Raw genomic sequence first — 24,409 nt, 5'->3', positions numbered from 1 at the left:
GGATCGCCACACTGGAGTTTCGTGATGTAACCAAATTCCACTTCAGACGCTCTATAAAAATTATCAATGTGCCGATTTCACGATTCCAGTACTTTCATCTGTGAAATAGATTTAAAAAAAGATGTTTCGATGAAGTATAGATTTACGACTGCCAACTATACCAACCAAAAATGATATCTTAGGTCTCCTGTTTGTTTTACATACGTTTTGGCTACAAACTGTAATTCTTCAATCTGATTATGCGTCCTGTAGAGAGTAATTAGCTTCTCGCGGGCTTGAACCAATTTCTTATAACTTGATAACGTTCTCCGTTAGTGTTAGACCAGAACTCGATCCGTGCTAACAATATGCGGCTAAAGGCGACAGAAGTTAGCAGTATTTGTTCCTCTCGCTATTTTCGGAACAAGTTCACGCCCCCTAATTATCGTCGTACGTACACCATCACCAGTTTATCCTCATAGATCGAGACCACATAAAAAATTTGAAATTAGATACCAGGCCGAGAGATCTGAGGCAAATCTACTCTCTAAATTTGAATCAGTAAAGATTCACTGAATCCCGGTTATAAGTATACCACTGGCAAAAACCAGTGCATATGAACTGACAATTCGATAACTTTCCCCTGATACTTCACTGACTTCCAGAGTATATACACTGATTTTCTTGAGTTATACACTTATAACTGATTCACATTTCGAGAGTCCGTTTGCTGAAAGACTAACAGCTGACCAAACACATTGAGTTGTGTTTTACTTTTTCGATCTTCGCGACAAGTTTATCAGTAATTGACTAGGGTTCAGTGAGCGCGAAATAAATGCCAGAAGCCAAATGCGCAAGGGATTAGAAGGCGAGGAAGAAAAGGATCCAGCTGTGATAGAAGTCAGATTCCGTCTGTTCAATAATTTAGCGCATGAAATGCATCGAGGCGGGTGCAATATTGCCTCTGGTCGTAAGACAAAGGCTGCAGGCGTCGCGATGGATTCTAATATAAGGAGCCCGAGAGGTCGACGACGCTGGATGGAAAACGAAGGAGTCGACAGAAGCGCGATGGGGGAGATATGCTCGCACCCTCCGCGCAATGAGGAGCGCCACCGCCGTGCCGATATCCTTATTGCTTCAGAACTCTGCCACGGAGGAACCTGAGGAACCTGAGGAACTCGGAGAACCAACCCACCGTGATGAGACCAACGATTGAACCCATACATACATCTGCCTATCGCTGACTTTTCCTCTGAGGGAAAATACTTATGGCCCGGTTAAAATTCTCGCTACTGCATTTCACTACTTCAGCACCTCGAGAATGGAGCATTTATCATACTCAGCTAACATCCGTTACCTTGTTCCTCGCTCGTAGACTCTAGTTATAAACAAATGGTCCTACTGAAATCGAAGAATAGTATATTGTGTAACAAGAAGGCAAACTCCCCCTCCTTGTTGTACTCAATTTTTTGTATAACAAGAGTATGTCACACACCTTTTCACGAAGCATGAAATTGGGCTTATGGTCGCGTAATGTCAGCTCTGTTTGCGAAAGCGCGTGCGCGCAGTGCAGAAAAGGCTACTTTAAAAGTAAACTTCTAGGAGTGGTGAAAATGGTTTCTTCTGTACTTCGCGCATTCGCATTCGCAGACTAACAATATGACGAGAATGATATAAAGTGAGAAGAAAAGATTTTCGACTGGAAGTGGCCACTTTGACTGAATCTTTTCATTTTTGGTACTTCCTGTTGAGAAATAACGGTGCTGTTAATTTCTTGGGTTTACTGGAATCTCCGGACTAGAGTCTTTGTGTTAGGCGACGTTCTCCAGAAAGTTGAAACAAAGCGATTTCCTTTTCTGCGACGGCTTTACATGTCAGGTTCTCTCTCTCGACTTTGCACGTTGCAGAACAGACGTCGCTGTGATACAGTATAAGGTGAACTCCGTCTTTTCTTCGTTATCGTAACAAGCATTGGGATACCACGAATAAACTGCTAACTAAATTGAACTTTCTCGTCACGTTATATTTCAAAGTATACGGGAAGCATCTATAGAAATAAATGAGGAAATTCTCCCTACATATATTGCCTACACTGAGCTATAAGCCAGCATAAAATAGTGGTGTAACAAATAAAATGGCTGGGTGAACTCAGAACGAGATAAAATGGAGCTAAATCAAAGCTGTTGAATATTTTTTTAAATCCCGGTATCGCTATTTCAGCAAGCCGTGCCTATGCACAATAAAATAATTGTTTAAAATTTGTTGAAAAGCAGCAGGAACGTTTTTTAAAATTCCAACCGCAAATTGATATGGTTACCGGTTATTACAAATCATTTCGCAAATTTAGTCATTTCTTTCTAGTCAATTATGTGCTGCTGACAATGTATCGAAACACGTCAGACAATGGTGAAACAATGAATAGTGCTGCTTGTTCATTGCTGCAGAACACCGGCCTTGCACAAGTAAGGCTGATTCCAGTAGTCCGTGTCAACGTCACGCGCGACGTAACGCCCGGAGCTAAATTTCAAGTATTAATTTCATTTGGCAATGTCACCGGTTCTCAGCTGACCTGTATTGGCTCCAGGCAAAATTTACCACAATCACGAGGGATCTTACTCTGTTTAACAGCGACGATCCAACAAATAGACCAACCCACCGGGTATAAATAATCTTTTGTTAAAAATTCGTGTGTTATAACTCTTGATTGATTCTCAATATGTAACATGAACGGTAATCGGTAATGCTCAACTTTTGACAAAAACTGTTCCTCGAAAAGTGAAGGAAACAACGGCATGTAATTATCGTCAAACAAGTTGAGTTCTGCGTAAAAACATGAATGTATAATCCGTACCGGCAACATCATCAATCATTTGAAAGAATCGGTACAACCAGACTTTCATTTCAGCATGCAGGGGATGACTGAGACTGACGCAGAGGAGAACATATCGTATCCCTTCTCTATCGATCAATCTCAACAGCAGGCAGGAAGGATAAAGAACAGAGGCATCTCGATGAGAAGTAGGAGCTTATTAATAAAATTAATTAATAATTAAAAAAAGAGGAACAGCAGCACGTGGCGCCATTTGAACTTCTGCTCGACAAGCTCTTCTTCCGCAAAGTAAACACCACTTTCAATTTGTTACTCTAATCCTCATTCAACTCCACAAATTAAATCCGTGTTTAGTCAAGTTTCAATTTCGTTACCGCACTAAATCCACTGGATTTTTCTTCACTTCGTTTTCCTACGCGACGTTGTACAATCACTTGATATGTACTCTCGCTTTGAGGTTTCCCATCAAAATCCAACTCATTTTACAACAGGTAGACTCTTGTCGAAGTTTCTCGGCCTTTGATAAAATCACGTTCACATTTCTTCGATGCTTGGCTTACAATTAATCGCCGATGGCAGTGTTGATAATAATTGACAGGTTCATAGGGTCGAATACCGAGCTCATTTCCACTTATCAAATTAGAATCTATTCATCTCTTGATCATGTTCAACGAGAGTTTATTCGGGAATACATTGCTGGAAATTCTGGCCGAGGTTCTAATTAACGTCTGCATCACCCAACGCGTATAACTTTACTACTTTACGGAATACCATGGACGCGTTTGAGAATCGCATTGCGATAGTTGGAATTCAGACGAGGAAATTCTCGCGATCACATTCGCAAGACATCTGCACTGACCTTTGCATAAAATGTACTTCAACCTGACGCAGCATCCCGAACTTACGGTGCAGTAACTCGAAACAATCCCCCGTGAGTTTGGTGGTTTGACAAACATGTGTGCGTTTGTGTGTGCGATACGCGTGTAAAGTCGATTATTCAAAAAAGGCGAGTCACCGAGGAGGGGTTCCAGCTGACAGTGAGTTCCACCAGCAGGCTGAAGCCGCAGAATTTGTCTCGACAAATTTCCTGGCCCTACCGCGTCAATGCGCGGTTGCTTTAAGTAAGAGGCAGGGTTAGGGCCAAGTGAGGATCACCAAGCGGCCCTGGGTTATATCCAGCTCAAGACTCGAATGTCCGTGAAACTTCCGGATGGTTCCACCGCGTGACGAAGGAACTACCGCGAGACTGGTGAGAAAGTAGCAGCTACTATCTAGAGGGATGCTAATTCAAAGTAAAAGTGGGCCAACCACCTCAGATAATGGAGGGCTGCTGACTTGCCAGCCGCCACCTCAATCTCCAACTCCCCTTTCACACGGATGTTATAACAGCCGGCTCTCTCCCCCCCGAAAACGGACTTTGGGACTAACAGAGCCTGTCGTCGATTGGCATCCGAGAAGCCGTGCTTCGTTCCTTTCGACTAGTTTTATTTAGTGCGAAAAGCTATACGTACTTATACTTGACCTGAGATGAGAATCGGAGCTTTACCCGCAAAAAGATATGAATAGAGCCCTAGAAATATAATCCTTTATACGAACTTTCAGGCAGTCAAATATCATCGATGTCCTACCCTTTGTTGCTTACTGACCAGTTGCACGTTATTGATTTCAGCATCAATTTGTCTCGCATTTAGAGAGGCGTGAGGATGTATTTCTGGTGTACGAACGTCTGTCGAAGAGCGTCACATGCTGCCGGACGATTGTACCGGAAATTAAAGGGGCAACGAAATCAGCGACCTATGGACCCGCAGCTGGCTGGCGTGGCGGTTGGCTCTGGGCAACTATTTCCGCGGCGTTTAAACATCCTATTAATCTTACACCCGGACAATCTCGCGGTGTTCTCGGAACCCTGAGTAATTTCCGTGTAATGGCGTATTTTTATCTCGATCCCTTCGCGGTATTCGTTTTTCGCACTGTTACCGCTACGTGCCGTACCGCTCATTTTCTCTTCCACAGAATGTAAGTACGTAGGTGTGTCGTACGCTAGTTCGAAACGAATGAAATTTGCACTGTACAACGGGGCCTGATGAATGCGTATTCTAAGAGCGACAAAAAATCGGTCGAACTTCGTAGTCAAAAATTCCGTAAACCGTTCCTCGATGGCTAAAATTCATTGCACCAGTGACAGTAACGAATCGATCCAGTTAACCGATTGCACGTCTATTATAAGTGCCTTCGCCAATAAGCGAGAAGACGCGCAGGAGCTTCGGATTTTGACGGTAATCTATTATTTGCGAGCTCTATTGATTCACCCTAGGTGGTATCAGGGGTTCTCGGAATCCTCTCGTAATCCGCGCTCTCTCTCTTTTAAATGAATTGCCCGACTCGCGAATAGGGTTGCAATTTCGTTTACTATTTTACAAACGCGTGAGATCTGAGATATCGACGGAGTAACACTAATGCAGACATTTAATCGTTCCGCGGGGTATAAATAGTACAATACAATATCCGTCGTTGCAACGAATCGAGATCCATGGGAATGCCATTCAGAAGAAGGATCGTAGAGTGTAAGTTCAAGTTGGGGTGGCATTTACCATCCCAAACTATTCTTCTGAATTGCATTGGGCCTTATCAGCTATAATCAATTACTACACCTGCACAGTGACGGAATTTGCATCGTATCTGTTTGCATGGTGTAATGACGGACTTCACTGACAATGGCTGAAAGCGGAAAAAGTTATAATAACGAGAGTAAATATAAGGAACCGTGAGGCATACGTTCATCGCTATTAATATCGGAGAAATTGGAGGTTCGGTCTTTTCTTCTCGTGATCCTGTTAACCGAATCGAACGAAATTTAATAAAATTGGGCGTTGATTCAATTATTTTTAATGTCATAATTTAAGGGCGTCAGAGCGCGGTGCGGCCTCCACGTCACTCGCCCCCTTCGACATAATAGCTTTTCAATCCGAGGGCTTCATTTAAAACATGTTAATTCTTTCTCGACCGTGCCCTTCTCCCAGGCGTCGCGTCGCTTGGTGCGGTCGACTCGGCTCAGCTTCGCGCACCCAAGCGTAATGAGAGGTGTCACTCACAGCCGGTTCCTCTGCTCTCTGCTCTACCGGCCCCTTCGTTCCTCCTCCACCTCCTCCTCCTCCTCCTCCTCCTCTCGACTCTTTTCCTTCCTCCGCTTTATTCCTCCTGCTCACCCTTTTTTCTCGCTCTGTTTCACCTTACACCGAGCGTGAGGGTTGTATTGCTTCCGCCCTACCCTTTATTGCCTGTAGGAATGAAGGATGCGCGATCACATATTTCGAGGCAGTACCTCCACCAACGATGCCTTCGTTGCATCAGAAATGCGAAATCCCGTTTGGCATTCGGCCAAGAAAACAAAATCTATTTTTAGGAATTTTCAATTTGGCTCACTACAAGAACCCTCGCCTTGAAGCCGAACCAACTCGAAATAATTAGACGACCAACTTTACGACGATACGCTGCACTTCGGGTAATGCAAGACCATGCACTGATGCGCAACCAAATAGAAGCTGCATCCCAGCCAACTCGACATACGACGACTTCACTTCGGGCTCCTGGAACTTGTATCAATGGATTGTTCGACCATCTCCAGTCACGAAATTCGAAGTTACCGCAGTATACGTAAATTTTTAATCCATTCTAGGGGTTCAACCTTTTTTCGTTCAGCCGGAGTATCAGCCAACGACCTTGCCTTGTATATCAGTGAAATTTGACTGACTTACGTTTGGAGCGTTCAGGGGCAGTCCTAGCACGCCTTTCCAATACCGGGTTACACTCCAACTGCTCGCACTGCATGGTACGTCAAACTTTGATTTTCCTCTCCTGAAATCTGATACCCTCAAGCTAAACTAAACTCCCGAGTAATATCCTATATCCTTAGAGTTTCAAGCTCCGTTATAAATCTCCACATGATCGCTTTCCAAGTTTCAGACAGTTTCGTTCAGTTTCATTTAGTTGTTTAAGCTATTAATGGTCGATATATTTTCGACTAATGTATGTAAGGTGATTACAGCCACATGCAGTATAACAGCGGTAAACGCATAGTCGTGTTTTTGACACGTAATGATGGAAATTCGTCACGCTTAACTGCCTTGTGTAACATGAGAGTGGCAGGTGTTGTCGGAAGTCACAGAGGAACGAACATGGCCGAGGATAGACCAACGTGGATGGGAGATACGCAGCTTTCGATGCGGGAATCGGGCCGAAGGATTAAACAGCGCATGTGGTCCTGTTTCGATCCGTCAACCTTGGGTACCTACACGATATTTGAATACATTCACCTTCACCCTGCAGGCGAAGTGCTTATTCAACCGTTGCAGCTTTCACAAATAGCTCACATTTCTGAATATCCGTGGCAAATAATTCACACTTTAGAATGGAATGCTGTATTACTTTTTAGTTCCAGGCACAAAGTGGGTGTTGTCCCAGTTCCGTCTATTCACAAGGATGGTTACGTACCGACAATTTCATTTCAATGAATTTCCCTCAACGAAACTCAGATTTCTGTCACAGGCTAACAGGATTCTAAGCAGAAATAATCCGTCAAAGATACTTATAATATATATGATGTACTTGAAATGAATTTGAAACATATACGGCAGCGTCGTATTGAACTTGTTTCAACAACTCTGGAAATTACATTTCTTTATGAATGAAAATATGGTGCTGTGTATGTTATTTGCAATTCAAAAGTGCAGATTTTGTACAAGCTTCTTATATGATTTTTTTCAGCTAATTTTCAGCTGTCCATCATTTCTCACCACAAAGTACAACGGTATAAATTGTTTAAAGATGTACTTGATCTGGACGCGATAGGAGCTGCAGAAGATATTTAACGAATAACATTTTCTCAACCATTTTCATCCATTGCAGTACGACGCCTTGTTAATAACAGAACTTGAAAGTTTTATGATTTCAGAAATCTCCTCGACACGTACCATTCATCAGCTGAGACCCGCGGTCGTTAAAAACTCGGAGAATGAACGATGTCGAGGTTCAGCTGCTATCTGGCAAAAACGGATTGCAGCCCTGACGCGGGCCATTCAACGTCATATAAATTCTATACATTCTACCATAATTCCTACCCCTATTTTCATCCTTTCTATCCAGATTGTGGTTTTGGTTCAAAGGAACATCCCGGAATCCCCGACAAGTTCCAGTGCGCCGAAAGGGTAGTGAAGTAGCTGCTTCCCCGCGGCCACGTTCTCTTTAAACAAAACGCGACCGCTAAGCTCTAAGTCCGTGCGGCTCGGGCTGCGGCACGGACTCTGCAGCCGTTTGACGGTCACGTGGCCTCAGGATTGCGGGCAGGATTAGAGCGCATAAAAAATCATATCATCGTGGCTTGGCTGGCTGAGACTGCCGTTTTCCATCTGGGGTGAGGAGGAGGCATGGGTGTGGGAAATTGGCGGATACGCCCTGCCCTCAGCCTGGTTTCCACATGTCGCCGCTCGCCGAGGGGAGATCGCGTGACGTTGACGTCAACAGCGGGACGTAATCCGCATACTTCACACTTCCGAAGTACGTAACTCGACTCGCCTTGTCGCAGTAACGAAATTGTAGGTTTAAATTTGTTTGGAAATTTTTTAAATCGTTACTTGATGATCTACAAAAATTTTTGAATTTCGCCATGAAAGTCCTTGCTCCTTTTGAAATATTTTTTTTTGTTTTTATACACCACGTAATTTCATCCCAATTGTAACATTTTTACAGAATTTCGATGAGGATTGGTAACACCGATTCATAAACCGACTGATTGGAGACGAAGTGAAGAAATAGCGAGGACAAACTTGACGCAATGCAACGCGGTTACATTGAAGTGTTGCGCCCAAGTCCTCGAGGTATAAGGTAAATGCAATTTCGAGAAGATGTTTACACTACCGCGGAGAAATTTATTGTACGGGTTTCTCGTTTACCCTCCGATACCAGTTCACTGCAGAAATTGCCTTGTCAATATCCAACCACGATCTAGGTTTCCTCGCCTTTAAGGGAGTGAAATCGGTTTTGAGTATACCGAGGTAAGCAAAGTGGCTTGATACTACCAAAATATATTCAATCCACCCCATTTTCTTATTTTCTGAAGAAAGAAGAAAAAAAAATCTCAAGCGAGATCTGACTTCGATTGCCTCTATCCGGATCAGGAATACTCGCCGTCTCTCGATTTTATCAAACCCTAACGTGGCGAAGGCGCGTATATATATATATTTGGACGGGGTGCTAAACTCACATAATGAACTTTTCGCCCGGGTTTCATTTCCCGCCTGAATCGTGTTACTTATATAGTGCGTTATTTAAAGTAAAACGATGGCAGCATAAATCAGGGGTAAAAAGCCAATGGATTTCAATTCTGGATACACGCGGAGCGTGCGAATGTTTAATATGCTGCGGTAATAGGCAGTAAGGCGTAAGGCGGGGGCCAGTGGGCGGTTTAGAGGGCGTCGGAACAAGCCATGATTCGAAAGGGAAAAAGAACCCTTGCGCAATAAGTCACTGCGGTCCTGTTCTTCGTGCCTTACGTTGTACCGCGCGTCGTGTGAAATGAGCAATTTTAACGGCACCTAGCGGGGCACCAATGGACGGGGGTGCCAGCTTTTGACCGGCCTGAAAAAGCCGTACGGCTTTCTATCGGTTGCAATGCGTTACCGGGTAGAATGGGTTTGGCCGGGAGCAGATCGGCAGAAAGAGAGTCTCAATTCCGAGAAAGGCACTAAATTTGATTAGCTTAGCGTCGGGGACTTGCAGCAGAACGGAAGGCAGAGAAAGTAGAGAAGGAGATGGAGAGAGAAGCAGAGAGAGAGAGAGAGAGAGAGACTGAATCCTACGATTTACGTTTTCTCGCAAGGCCAAGAAAACGATGGCGGGTGTATTATTGATTCCTAAGAACGAGGAAAACCTTTCGTCGACTAAGCTTTTGAGGGAAACGTCGGGGTAGAGAGGAGAAAAGGAGAAGAGGAAGAGGAAGAAGAAGAAGAAAAACCCAGATCTCGCAGTTTTATCGTCGAATTTCTCACCCGACGATCGTGATATTCGAATTATATTCGTCCGTTCGCGGTGATAAAAATGAAAAAGTGGGGAATAAAACAACTCTACTCAGTCACTTGAAATTTTAGGTTTGATTATAGCGGAGTAGGCTTGCGAGGGTGGAAAAAGGGGATGAATAATTACTGGAAAGCCGGCAACCGGCGAGTGAGGAAGTTGCCATCAATAATATTTTACGTGTCGTGAATCCGACTGTATACACTTATATTTCACACAAACACCGTGCACGCAGAAACCGGGAAACCCACCGCGTGTAATGGAGATGGAGGTGGAAAGAGATCGTGGAGAAAAATTAGCAAGCGAGAGAAATGAATTATTTATACCGCTAATACGTTGACCGACGAAAAGCTACGTCAAAGCTTCTTTCTTATTGTTGAGCTGAATCTGTGGTTAAATCACCCTTCGTGATTTCCTGTTCCGCGGTTCAAAATACATCACTTTGATTAGTTTCATGTAAAATCAAATAATTAGTGAATCAATTTCTCATTGGAATGAGCAATAAACGAAGTATCAACACCCCATATAATTGGGCTGATTGGCAATTACGAATTTATACCGTTAAACCCACACCGCACTCAATAAGGCTTGTATGTGGAAATGCCATTCTCACTTTTCGCGCGAATACATGAATCGACACACGTTTTTTCGGTAGAAAATTTTGATGAACGAACATATTTTGAAACTTGGTTAAAACTATTTTCCAACTATTTAGCTCGACAAATTTTGCTTGAATAACGACATAAATTCAAATAGATTGCTTGCTTGCGAAAATTTTGATCTACCAACGAGTTGGTTAATAAAAAACTATTCAAGTAATAAAACTATGAAAACGTCAACTAATTTCGTGGCACATAGAACGTTAATATTAGAAAGTACTAGTTTTCAACCATGAACCACGGGGATTTTAAATTATCATGAGACTAAAATATCCCAGGTATTTGTATTTCAGAACTTCTCATTCGGCACGTAGAGCTTAAACATGAAAAACTATACTCAACTTCGTTCGTTGAATGAATTTTCCTCCGCAAGCTCGACGTCATTAGAGACGAAATTTTTTTATTACCTCGACTTTATCCCTGAGGGAATTGGATTGCAATTACTTACATGCGCTTTCAAATAAAACGTGTTTAAATAACGATGGACAAGCGTGACAGTTGCGGCGAAGGGGACGAACGGCTTATCGAGCAGTTGACGTACGGCTTTGGATTCTCATCCACGCGACTCGAGTCAATATTTGCATCGCTAATGATTTATTTCGCAGAGGCCGCCGTTTGTATGACTAAGTTATTACCTATGGTGTGATGCTAAAAGTCTACCGTTCGTAGGCCTCGTGGCTGCGCGCCCCACTCGCGTTCAACCCCTACATCGTCCGTAAAATGAGCCTGAACGCACGAGCTAATACCTTGATTTACGCGGAATCATTTTCTCGATGGACCGACCCTCCTAACACCATTAAACGCTGGCGACGGAGCTAATAAACCAAGACCAAACTGGGACTTGTAACACTTATTTATTTCATCCCTTATCGGACGAAAGAAAAATCCTATTTCTGGAAAAACGCTTCGTCAATTTTTATTTCATTCTAAGCTCTCTAAAACTTGCGCAAATGATGAGGATTAGTTTGATTTTTATTTTTTAGACAATTTCTCCAGAGGTTCCGAAGCAGTAAGACAGAGAAGTTTTTTCAAACGCAGTGGTTTCAACTAATTATATTTCTCATATTTATACATATTCTACTTGTATGTACTAGCTTGTCAGTTTAAAACGCAATGGAGTCGAAGAATACTATATGACTTGATTAACCAGAAGGTTATTCGGGTATTCGCAATCATATTATATTATTGATACCTTTTCTTTTGGTTTTTTTTTTTTAGGCCCACAAACTTACGTATGATACTCATTCGTTCATTGCAATTTATTCAAGACCAAAGGCATCGAAATCCTTTATTACATTATTCGTTTCTGTTTATGCATTGAATACACGATCGAAAATTATACGCTACTTGCCGAACTCAGCTGCGTGCATAAAAGTATACCAACAGGCGGATACGATCGCATTATATTGTGACACCGTATACTTGAATACGCCTGCGCAACGCAACCGGTCGCATCATTTGATCACCGTACGTTTTCGGAAAAGTGTAGAAGAATGCATGTTGATAAATTCTTTGATCAAATTATTATTCAATGGTGGGTGGATACCATCATAAATCCAGGTGACTCTATGACCCTAAGCTCCCAGAATTTTAATAACGTCATATCAAATAATCCAGGTTTGATTAAAACGCGTTTACCCTAATCCAGAATGATTGTCAGCTTTAAGCGCATGATTTTAGGGCAACCGCTAAAGTGCATGTTGAAATCGTAAGACAGTAACGAATGGGATTATTTTCAACCAAGGAAGTGTAATCTAGGAAATGAAACTCCCCGGCCAAGTACATATATATATATTATATATTATATATATGTATATATGCATATAGACATCTATATACTACAACGGGGGGGATGCAGGATGTGAGTCACCCCTCAAATGTATTATATGACTTTGATTAAATCGTAACCACGGCAAACAAACTACTGCAGCTCGGCGATAATATCACCACAGTGCAGACGGCAGACCGCGAGGATATTGGGTGGGCTGACCGTTATGCAAATGGTAGTTTATAGATGTTGAGCTCAGAGCCGGGGTTCCGCCTTGGCAAACCGATTCTGGCCATATTCCGACGTAACCGCAACCCTACTGCCTCATATGAATATTTGATTGATACTTTTCGATTTATCTCGGTTTGCCGGGCTTATCAAACGCGTTTTATTAGCTCGAACCTTCCAGATGTTCGCGAGCTGCTCAATTACGACTATTCGTTAACTTTCGTAATAAAAGTTTCAAATCGCACGCATCAACGTTTGACATACTCGTTTTATCTGATTCCGAAAGAACTGAAATTCCACGGCTCTTGACCTACGTGAAGTTTGAATAAATCGATCGATGAAAAACTTTTTTTTACGTAAGTGATAAGAGACATAAGCTTACGCAGCATTTTGTTTCAATCGCACTCGTATTAATTCCTTGAAATTCATATCTGTACCGAAGTTTTCACTTCTAATATGCAATCGCTACTTATCTAGATTAAATGGCCCTCCGAATATTATCGGAGTAAGTAAATTTGACGCATACTTGTTATCAGCCATTAAGGTACAAAGAACAGCAGTACGAAGTCCGTTGTACTTCGAAGAGCGAAATAGGTTAGAAGAATACACGTATGTCAACTTTTCCGTCATAGAGAGGAACGTAAATATATTTCGGTACACGAGGGTTATACTTTATATACGTGGATCGGTACATGGATGGGTATAACACGGAGTCTGCAGAGGGTGCCCGAAGTGTCTCCCGATCTTGCTTTAGCATGTCACTTTGTCCCTCCTGCGGTGGAGACAGAAATAGAGAACCAAGAGCTGGCGCTCCGAGGACGAACAGGACCAATCTAACAAATTACCCATCCGCTCGCCCCCTCGCCGCCAAGCCATTCACCTAACTTCCTCGTTTTCGTCCTTGTACGTCCCTGCACCAAGTTCCGTTTGTCTCTTTCTCCAGGTCTCTCCATTTCTCTTTTCATCCCGCCGCGTCTACGTCAGACGAAGAGCTTCGAGCTGCTTACACGTTCGACACCGATGCGATCGAAACTAATGCTTTTAAAATAGAATTATAGACCGAGATTAGATTCACATGAATTATTTCGATGGTTTCCCTATCTCTCGGACTCCATTTTGCTAGTCAGTACGAGAAATACATTTTGGTTGAGACTGCCGTCTGAAAAACGTTTTAATTTGTATGCGAAAGCAGATTTTGTTTGTATGGTTTACTTTCAGCTTTGATGTTGAAAATTGACTTTTCAATAAATGGCGATAACAAGGTTATATGCTGGCTGGAAAATTCTTTCGAATAAATTCATTGAACAATTTATGAATCGAATTCCTACGGTAAAGTAATCCATCTATCCTAGATTTTACTCATTGTCAATTTCAAAGTGATTTGAAGTTTAAGTAACTTTAAGTGAAGTAATATTCTCACGTTAGCCTGCCGTCCTCTATTGTCGCTTGTAGAGTAACATCGGATTTAATACCTTTTGATACCGGTACATGTTCCTTCTTTAAGATAGTGTGGTTCAGTTGTCGGCCAACATTCTCGTATTTCGTTGGCGCCATTTGCTGCATCTAAAATCGTATAAGCTGTAAACACTGAACCTCGTCTTCCGTCGTGGAATATTCAGTCAGTATATTTTTATAGTTTGAAAACAGAATGACAAATCTTATAGCTCTGGTAACCAAGCAATTTCACTGATACCACATTTAACGAGTATGGCACGGACTATCTCCGGAGATGCCTCAAACCGCCTCCACTAACATGTCTGAGCCTTTATCACCAGTCGAGAAAATTCTCGTTTGTGGAAGTGAAATGAAAGGTGGAAGTTCCTCCCATCGAACACACGTCCAACCGAGAGGCCGTGTTCCTACTCCAGATAAGCAAACCTATTAAGCGTTATGATAAGAAACGCGAATGTGCGGGTTGTTTTTTTTTTTTTTTTATCCGTTTACCTTAACCATCGGCAGGAATTGGATTTTGAACTGGTCCAAATTCCTTGGGCTGCGGTAAAAAATCAGTCTATTGCGCTTCGATTACTTTGACAAACTGAGGAGTAAACCAAGCTGAATTAAATTACGAAATTCGACCAACTATGAAACAAATTGTGGAATAAAACTTTTTGCGTTTTTCGTCGTTGGAGAAGCAGTGTAATTTTCACATACAACAAACAGCGAACAATAACGTATGTGAAGTTTTAAGGGAATAAATTGACAAAAAATATTTCTGCTTCTCCTTCCAGCTGTGTGTTCGGTAGAATTTTGATAATCTCTGTTAATCCTCGAGAGTATCATATATACGATCAAAATTATCAATCGTAAACAATTGCGATTGTACACAACCATTTACATATCCTCGCTGCAACTCAGTAATACAACAGCTGTTACATCAATAACTGTATAGAACAAGTGATTCACGAATCCGCTATTAACCCTCATTCGAAACGCGCGTTCAATTGCAATATCGCCAATCGATATACAGCTCGTAGTGGATGATATTCTCTCTGTATTTTTATGAAGTGCTAATAAAAAAAAAAGAATGAGACAGCGAGAAGAACAACAGCTGTAGCTTTATTTGAACGCAATTGGGCTCGCGGAATCCGCGCGTAGCACGGAATGAATATTAAAGTGATATTTTATTCCGCCAGTGAATAACCCATGGCTGATGTCCGTTTTGTACACCATACACCTGCGTCCACAAGCGCACCGAGTGTTTTTCCGAGATAAACAATACCGGGTTTCGTACCGAAGCATGCGTACCCGCCTCCCTTTTCCATGCAGGTGAATAATATATACCTAACGCGTGTACGCAGAAACGGGTGCGCGTATAAAAGCCATACGGGTTCCGGATCCGGTTGTGTGTAGTACGACTTTTTCAACCCCCCGCGTATCGCCTCTTTTTTCTACACTTCTTTATAAATTATTTCTATTTTATTTTTTACTTATTTGCAAGTTACTCTTTTTTCATCTTTCGTTCTGCTTCGCTCTGTTATGTTCCGCATTTTTTTCTTTTCTTTCTTTTTTTTTTTTTTATTCTTTATCACTAGCGGTTTTACCGCACGCTCAAGCGGATTCGCGGGCAAAAAATTCGAACGTCAGGTAAGCCGATAGAATTATATACAGGGTGGGCCAAAAAAATTGGACCGATTTGAAATGCGAAATAAAATCCGAGAAAGCGTTGACCGATTTTCGAAAATTTTATGTTACTTGAAACTAAAAGAATGACTCTTTCATGTCGCGTTTAAAAATTTTTTAAATAAAATAAAAATTTGTAACAAAAACTTGAGGGAACAATCACTATTTTCTTAATTTTACAATGATTTTCAAGGATTCTTTGCCACGACTGAAAATATGATGCTCTAGGTGATTCGCCAATATGAAAAAAGGCAGTCGTAACGTCATCTCGAAAAATCAAAAATGCTCGTTATATCTGCCTGGTGTTGGGTGGTTCGTCGTTGGCTGAATCAACTTTGATCAAGTTCTCGACATCGTTTACAACCGACTTTTTTGATAGTGGACTTTTTTGACAATGGTTCCTAAAAACAGGAATTTAATTATGAAGTGCACGTTTTGATTCTAATTTTGCAAGAAACGTTTCATGTCATGTGAATAGAATCTTGGAGAATTTCTAAAATGTAAGAATCAATCTTCGAATCACAATTTAAGAAGGAAATTAAGTTGAACATTCTTTAAATTTAATTTTCTTTTCAGTCTCCCAGCACAGTTTTTAAAACCTATTTTTCAAGAGCGTGTATCTCACCAACCAATAAAGAATTATCAGATTTTCAAACGCGAAATGAAAGCTTCGTTCTTCTACTTTCGAGAGAAAAAGTTTTTGAAAATCGGACAAAACTTTTGGATTTTATTCACGTATGTAATCGGTTCCGTTTTTTTATTTGTTTATTTATTTATTTATTTTTTTTTGGCCACCCTGTATATATATTCATCTCGTTTTGATCTCGCTACAGAGCACACACGCCGCCTCGGTATATTGCTGTTTCCGATAAGGTAATATTTGTGCCGATAAACTTTCGGAACCGGGCGAGTTTGCCCGGTAACTACTCAAATAGGGCCGGAATGTTATGCAAATCTACGATCATATCCGGTTCGCCTTGATTACACGAGCAGGCAGCCCTGCCATTTTTTTATTCACAGTTTTATCTCCGGCTTTCGGGTGGCTATTTTTTATCATATTCTGCAGATTTCCGTCAGTTATTTCGCAGTTCGTATATTTTTCTGCCCGTGTCCGATATGCACCGTAGTATTTTATTCCTCTCGTATACCGACCGATGCGACAAGTGTTAAAAAGTTTCCCCTGCCCAGTAAACGTTGGCGTATGTCCCTAAAGCGCGGATTCACTCGGGATACGCGAGCGGCGGGAAAAGCAGGGTGGTAAAAAGCGCGATTACAATTCATAAATTAGGGAATAAAAATCGCCGGGCGATTTATCCTTGACTCGCTAAAAAGCTGGTGAGGAGGGAATTATGTTGAAAATTCGCGGCAGTTGCGCTGATGGCAAGGTGAGTGAGCTTTTTTTGCTCATAAAAATAATAACAATTTCAAATATACGTTGGAACAGTATCGAAGCATATAATATTCACTCATGCAGGCATATAACGATACTGCAAGGAACTCACGCGGAAAGCCGTTCCGCTGCCGACAACGCGGATACTTTACAAACCGCCTGATTCACATTCTGACGTTTCGTAATTATAATGAGGTTCACCTCATTCGTTGTACGAACACAAACCGTGAACTTCACAGTAGTTGAGAGCAGTAAACAAGGTAAAATTCGTTTAGATTTACTGAAAACTCTGCTTCGGCTGCGGTGAACGAACAACTTTTTAAAAATATTTAGTCGTCGTCTCGTTATTTTTAGTCGAGCAAAAATTGCCTGTCCGATAGAGAATTTGACTTCTGCGGGTCGCACGAATCAATTTTCTGGTTGCAGTTGCAAAACTTATCTTCATTTCATATCCCAGAACTGTATTATTCTGTTACAGTAAAAAATCTAAATAATGAAGAACTGTACGTTAAGCTCATCCAGAGATTTCTGTCCGTGCAGTTTGTTAATTTTTCCCATGCATGTGTTACTGGGTCGAAAACTTCACCCCTCCATGTGTTAAAAAAATGATTGGTAAAAAATCGTAATCTCAACGCTCCCGCTCATCAACGCCCTGAAACAGGGGTCCTCGCGTAAACACAGGAAATCGTCGCGAGGCGTTAAAAGGGGGACACGTCGCTGGGAGACTGAGGGCGAGGCAAAATTATGAACCCTCATTGAGGACGCTGACAGGCAAGGGTGTAGTTCGTTAACGTAGAATGTCAACGCCACCTGTTGGCGAACAGCCATTTACGTTTGTATCTGCGTGTCCGTTCGTCAGTCTGTATTTAAGTACGTGTCACTTATTACAAGATTGGCTTTCCCTCCTTCGTCATTGCCGACTGCGAGTAAACTAACGTGTGTATCTTGCGAATGTACGTGATGAATTACGATACAAGTCTTTTTTATATCAAAACTAAAGCCAATCGCATATCTCTGATGAAACCTCTGATGTCACCCGTTGAATTTTGTCGAAATTCCAATCTTGATTCAATACCAGGCTATTTGTCTCGATGAATATATTCTACTACTACAAATGCAATGGGGTTCTGAGTCCAAAAACGTTCTAGAGGAAATTGGAAATATTTACATGAAACTGACCAGTGTTATTTCTAGAGTAAAAAATTGTTTTCTCCCCATTAGTAAATCTGCAGCTGCGAGTAGAGTATCATATATGGCATCAGAGAAAACTGTTCTTCTCTCGTTAGCGGATTTTAATTGGAACGTGCAGTTACGCTACGAGAGCAATTGCAGAGTTTTCAAAAAATTCAGATATTTTTAAATGTTCCGAGTCTTTCTCACTGCCTATCCGGGGTGATTTAATTGGTTGTTAATTGAGCCCAGTATTAGTCCAACGGCTGTTACTATGACCACATCGTATTCAATGATGATTTCGATGCAGTCGACAAACCTGCTCAACAAAAGCGAAAGGACAAAAGGGTACTTAAATAATACTGTGGCTTTAAAACTAGAACAGAAGTATTTTAGGAGAAGTAAACTTAAATTGGAGATATTTTTTTCAATTCCGTTAGTGCCGTTTTGTAAAAATTTATCAAAAATGCCAGATCCTCGTTACATGCAAATTAAAAAAATAAATCGTTCGTATCAGGCCTTACTTTTTGGAAAAGAAAAAATTGGAAGACAATTATTATTCGCATTCCAAGTTACGAAGTATAATCTCGTCATGAGTCATAATTAAACGCAGAAAATTATTACTCAAGTGCATCGCATGTGTCCCGACGGTATAAGATAAGCTTAGAAATTAGAAGTAATATAGAATAATTTCGTTTGCGAATAAAATTTTGACTTTGTAGATACAGCGCGTGTAGAATGTAGATATATCCATTTATATACGTAAACTGGGTTAACATATGGCGGTAATAACGGTACGTACCTGTTACGGATGAGGAATTTCTAATTAAACTCGAAGCATGTAAAACGCTAGTTTTCCGCCGGTGCATGTACAAGAATGCATAGATATGACGTATATTGAAAGAATAAAATAGTGAAAAATGAAACGACACAGAGAGAAAAACCCGACCTCGTAGCAGCTGGCCATAATTAATCGAACCAATACCTTAAAATGTTATAATTTTCGCAACGCTAATTGGTTTTCGAAAGCCCCCGTTCATTTTCACTCCTATTTCAACCCCACCTTCTGTACTTCCGGTTATTTCTTTTACCCTGTTTTATTTCAGCAATACGTACAATCGAACGTCGCGGTTACATAAATTCAGCGCGTTATACTTCTCCGCCTTTTTCTAGAATTACACTTTTGACGAAACTTGCTCAGTAAAAAATCCTCCATGCATATAACATAAACCTCACCAGGAAAAGGCGAATTTTGAGCTTTGAGGCCTGGGCTTAACGCCTCGTATTGCACGTCCGCAAGCAGCCGAGTAAAAGAAATTGCGTAAAACGCACGGCTCGAATGGCATTTTGATTTGACGGGGGTATCAGAAACATGATTTCCTGTACGAGATGAACCTGTGCGAAAGTTAATCTGTAATTTTTGCGAAATCTTGATCAAACCGGCGCCGTAAAATGACGGTAGTTTTTGCCAATGCGACTTACGTGCCTCGGTGCATTGGACAGCAACTCAATTTGTCGTCGCGTCATATCCCACAGACGCCTCCATTATGTCCCGAAAATTATAGCTGTGTAGCTGGAAACTTCGTACCGCTTTCACGTCTTTGTGAAAATCTGATAGCCGGGGGTGAATTACGTTCGATAATAGATTCCCCCGCAGCTACTCTCGCTCATCAGGCTGTGACACACGTGCTTCCAACGATGTGGCGGCGATGAAATCAGCTAGTGACTAACCAAACTTCCAAATAATAATAATAATAATGAATAAAAAATACGCCGCCCGGTTGAACGCGTGATTACTAATTTTATGAAATTACTGAACTTGTATATTCGTGCACTCGTTGGTGTATGTGTTTAGTCGGCATTGTATTATACCTGTTCAGTTATTACAAATCCAATAGTTGACAATTTGTGGCGAATTATTACCGGCTGCAAAACGAAGTGAGTTAAAATTTGAATTCGGAAGAAATGAAATTCACGAAGTTTTCTTTTTCAAACGTTGCGCGATTTCGAAACGACAATCTAAAATTTTTTTACGTTCATTGAGATCCTGTTATCGTATATAATTAAATCAAACAATCATCTTTAATAATAGAATTCAAAAAAGTTAATCATGCAAATGAAGAACCAAAATTTCAGTTTAAGAATTTGAAAATCGCAATCTTGGGTGTTTGCACGGTAAACCACATCCATTATTATACTCATACACAAGTAAAACTGGTATCTAATACCCTGGGGTGAATTTGAGCTAACCTGTAAGAAGTGCCGAGGTAACGTGCGTATTTTCATTATAATAAAAAGAACGGTTTTCCGCTTTCACAGGATGTTTTCCTTAGCTCCGACTCTCTCTTCTCATATCTCTTCATTTTTTGTACTTTTGCCTCCCTTCTCTTTCTTCATTTAATACATTTAAGAGATATTCACCGACCTTTGCATCGCCTACACTCACTCACATCGTAGTCTTGGGATCGGCTAAGAAATAAAGTATCGCCTGCGAAGGAAAACCACAAAAAACTACTCACGCCGAAGAAATATAAAATCTTAACAACCGCCGGTATATACGTATATGTACGTATTCCCCGGGACGAAGAGTTTATTTTTTATTTAAATCATTTTTCAGCAGGCTTACGCGGCTCTCACGTTCTCTTGAAAGTAGAAGAAGAAAAAAATAGGTATAAAAAAAAAGTAATTCTGTACGGCTGTCTGGAGAAAGATCGCATGCTTCTGCGGATCGTCTGCGGCACGAAACGAGGAGAATTTTAACTCGTCAAAACAGATCTAGCGTAGTATGCTTAAACTTATCGTGGATATTGTTTTTGGTCCGCGTCTAGAGGTGTGAAGGTAAAAATTTGGCCAGCAATTACAGTCGCGTGACGAACAATAAACGCGCATCACTCACGCCGATGATGTGCAATCAAAAGTGGCGAACGCTCGACTGGCTGGAGGAAAATGATAACTCGGACGGGAGAGAAGAGCCCAACCTGTTGGTGGACATGTATCAAACGGCAGGACGTGTCAAGGACACTCGGTAGTCGGTTCGTACGTAAATCAGTTGAAGTATGCTAGAGCGACCAGGAAGGATGGCAGAGGGTTGAGGGGCGAGACGCTGCTCCTCTTCACGCCATCCTGCGGCGTTGCAACGCGGTCCATTAAGTCATCTTGAAGTAGCGCTGGCTTGCTTACTCGATCACTTTCTCCGTCTCATTTTCGCTTCCTCGCCATTTGTCTCCCTGTCTCCGGAAGCGTCGCCACGCGGTGAACTCGACAAACTCTTCGCTAAATTCCAACCCGTTCCCATTATGGTGACGGAATTTTTTTCCGCCCTCTTTTTCTCCTTCTATTTTTCAGTTCCCCCTATTTTACGATCGAAATTATAGGTCGGTGCACTGGTGGAAATATTCAACCTGTATGTAGTCTCGATCTCAATTTCTGACAGAAAAAAAAAGGAACGATTATACTTTTTCAAGCGGCCAAAATTTCCGCTTCTCTTGCCAGCCGCGCTGCGGGGAAAGGATGTTGCTATCATTAGGGCAGCACAGAAGCTCAGGCCATGATTGACTTTATTAAGCTTATCGAGACAGTGACAGTGACGAATAGACTATCAGTCTTCTCTTTTAACTGGTATTAATACCTACGTTGATATAAACAGGAAGCGAGCCGTTGATGAATACTTTTGATTCACTCGTTGTAAGCATTGCGAGGTGTTGTTAATCTCAGAATGAAAGAAGATAAAGAGAAAATCTACCAGCGTGAATTCTGAGGGTTTTCATCGCACGTATATTTATAAAGATAGAGACTGAGTTTTTATACCTTGGAATGGAAATGAAATGAAAGAAATATTGACATGAGGAGCAAAGATTTTTGGCCAATCCTAAAAATCCGAATTTTCGAATGCAACATTCGTTACTAACATTGGAAGAAATGTAGCATAATTTGGATCAAAAGGATAAGGACGATCCTAGATTAAGTTCATTACTATATATATTTAACGATCGTTATTACAGTATTCGGTGTAAATAAGCGTAATAAATTATTAAACCCATTATATCGATTGAAATTCAACGATGTGTATTTTTTATTCTAGTTAACAGTAATCGTGAAACAGTTCCTTCAACATAGGTAAAATATCGTACAATCTATCTTATCAAGCATTAGTTTGAGTTGAGTCTTACACCTGACATTTCAAAAAATTGTGGCAGAACTTCAGTAATATTTTCCGTAGCTCTAGGTGACAATTTTATCGACATAACCTGTTCCAAGATCACCATCATTTTTATTACCTAAGTGTGTTGAATATGTACAAATATACAAATTTCTGAATAATTGAGAGTACAGGATTTCACATTGTACAAAGCAAAAGAATCTTCTCGATAATAACAAGAATGACGGTACTATTAATGATAATAATAATAATAATAATAATAATAATAATAATAATAATAATAATAATAATAATGTTAATAATAATAATCAGTCGAGGTTTTGGGCGTTGTCTGCTTATATATTTCGTTGTGGACGAGATCGGGATTAAAATCTGGAAGAAAAGAAAGAAACAGAAGTGGTTAAAGTAAAATACCAAAATTAAGAACATTAGAATAATATAAACAAGTCAAGGTTTATAAGTCATAAGACCGATATTGCTCGCAGAAATAAGGCATATGTAATAATAAGTTTTTCGTGGGGATTTAACAGCTGAATTACAATGATAATCTTATTAATAATGATAATCATAGTAATAAAAATAATGATAATGTCATCTGAACAAGCTTCAGAACGTAACACAATCAAATTCCAAAGTTGATTACTTCCGAAGTGGAACAATAATTTTTTCATCAGTATGAATAGCTCATTCATTCAGTGTCGATCTGCCAAAAGCAGAGACGTGAATTGCTGAGATTTCGGTGAAATGTATAAATACTGGAATGCTAAAAATCGGTTTGCTATTCGTTTGCAAAGCGGGATAATGAATTCTCAAGCGTATGCAGGAAGCCTGATATCCTTGCAACGCGAACTGCGTTGGAAAGAGCGTTTCGAACCTTAACATTCCCAATGTTTTTTTACTATGCACAACCCAACTTGGAGCAAAAATTAACCAAGTCAAGTAAGTTGTCTGCGGTAGAAAGTCTTCGTGTATACGCATACTTTACGATGGCTTCACGCTACCTCGTTACCCTCTCTTATTTAACTAAATCTCAAACGAAACAGTAACGAGTTGAGACAAGTTGGCGACGCCAATGACCCTGTACGCTATTCCAGTTTTTTTCGCCTTTCAATCGAAAAACGTGACTTTGATGGCTCTCTTTTGATCTTGAAAATGCGGACCACGCGAATCAATTTATACTTGAAAATTTTGAATTGAATTGTCGAGTTGAAAATCAAATTTACAACGATTGCCGAAGAAAAGTATATTTCATAGATTATTTTGCCCACCCAAGCCAGACTTGATATATAATGCAGTTGCAATTTTTCAAATCAATAAAATTCCGTACTGCGATTGTGGAAAAAAAAATCGATACCAGCTTTTCTCCGGCAATTATATTTATACCATAGCATCGCCGCGACACGCCACCAAAAACAGTAATTATCAACAGCCGCCACTTCACAGCAGACAGAATTGAAATCGGTTCGCGTACTTGATGATACTCAAAGCGCGCTTTCACTCAAACACACCGTTGACCCGAAAATCACTCGAATTTGTTCGATTCCGAGATCCGACCGTGAGTTTTCACTCGAGACGTACAGCATTCACACTCGGTAGGTTGTTTATATAATAACGCACAATGTACATAAGAATTCTGTGCGTGGATGACAAAAAATTCCGTACCCATCGTGTTTGACAATTTTTTTACCAATTTTTTTTTTTTTTCTCTTTGAGTGCCCCGTTTTTAGTGGCTTGCATTACCAGCGTGAGAGGGGACATAGGGTAAATATTTTGAGCCGGTGTTTGAATAAATAGGACTGAATGGACGGCTCGGCTCACACATAGCAGGGTTGATAGTGGGCCCGGGGCCCGCTACTGGTTCGGCTACCGGCTTGGGGACATTGGGTATAGGTATACCTGAAGAGGACAGGTTTTTTTTTTCCCCCGGTCCAACAATGAAGTGCGGGTCTCCTGCGCTTCGACGAGAGCCAGGCTCGTTTTATTTGTTCACCTCGTCACATCTGCGTGCGTCAATCGGAGGGACTGGCACTACTTC

The 24,409-nt window shown here is 41.0% G+C and overlaps 1 protein-coding gene across 3 annotated transcripts in view; it reads right to left on the bottom strand.

Moving 5' to 3' along the window:
- The window catches only part of LOC107216804 (toll-like receptor 6), a 98,108-nt gene that overhangs the window by 52,315 nt on the left and 21,384 nt on the right, over positions 1 to 24,409 (bottom strand). Inside the window, exons 2-3 of one of the 3 annotated variants that reach the window (XR_006903711.1) lie at positions 22,605 to 22,746; positions 12,417 to 12,426 (exon numbers count right to left, since the gene is read on the bottom strand). The exons of 1 other annotated variant lie outside the window; for it this stretch is intronic. The gene's annotated coding sequence lies outside the window, so the exon portion shown is untranslated. Of the gene's footprint in view, positions 1 to 12,416; positions 12,427 to 22,263; positions 22,747 to 24,409 lie in introns of those variants that run through there. One more of the 3 variants, XM_046736392.1, reaches the window with a different exon arrangement.

Source organism: Neodiprion lecontei, chromosome 4 (assembly GCF_021901455.1).
Source record: "Neodiprion lecontei isolate iyNeoLeco1 chromosome 4, iyNeoLeco1.1, whole genome shotgun sequence".
In the NCBI taxonomy this organism is placed as follows: Eukaryota; Metazoa; Arthropoda; class Insecta; order Hymenoptera; family Diprionidae; genus Neodiprion; species Neodiprion lecontei.
This window is presented reverse-complemented; position numbering and strand designations above follow the sequence as displayed.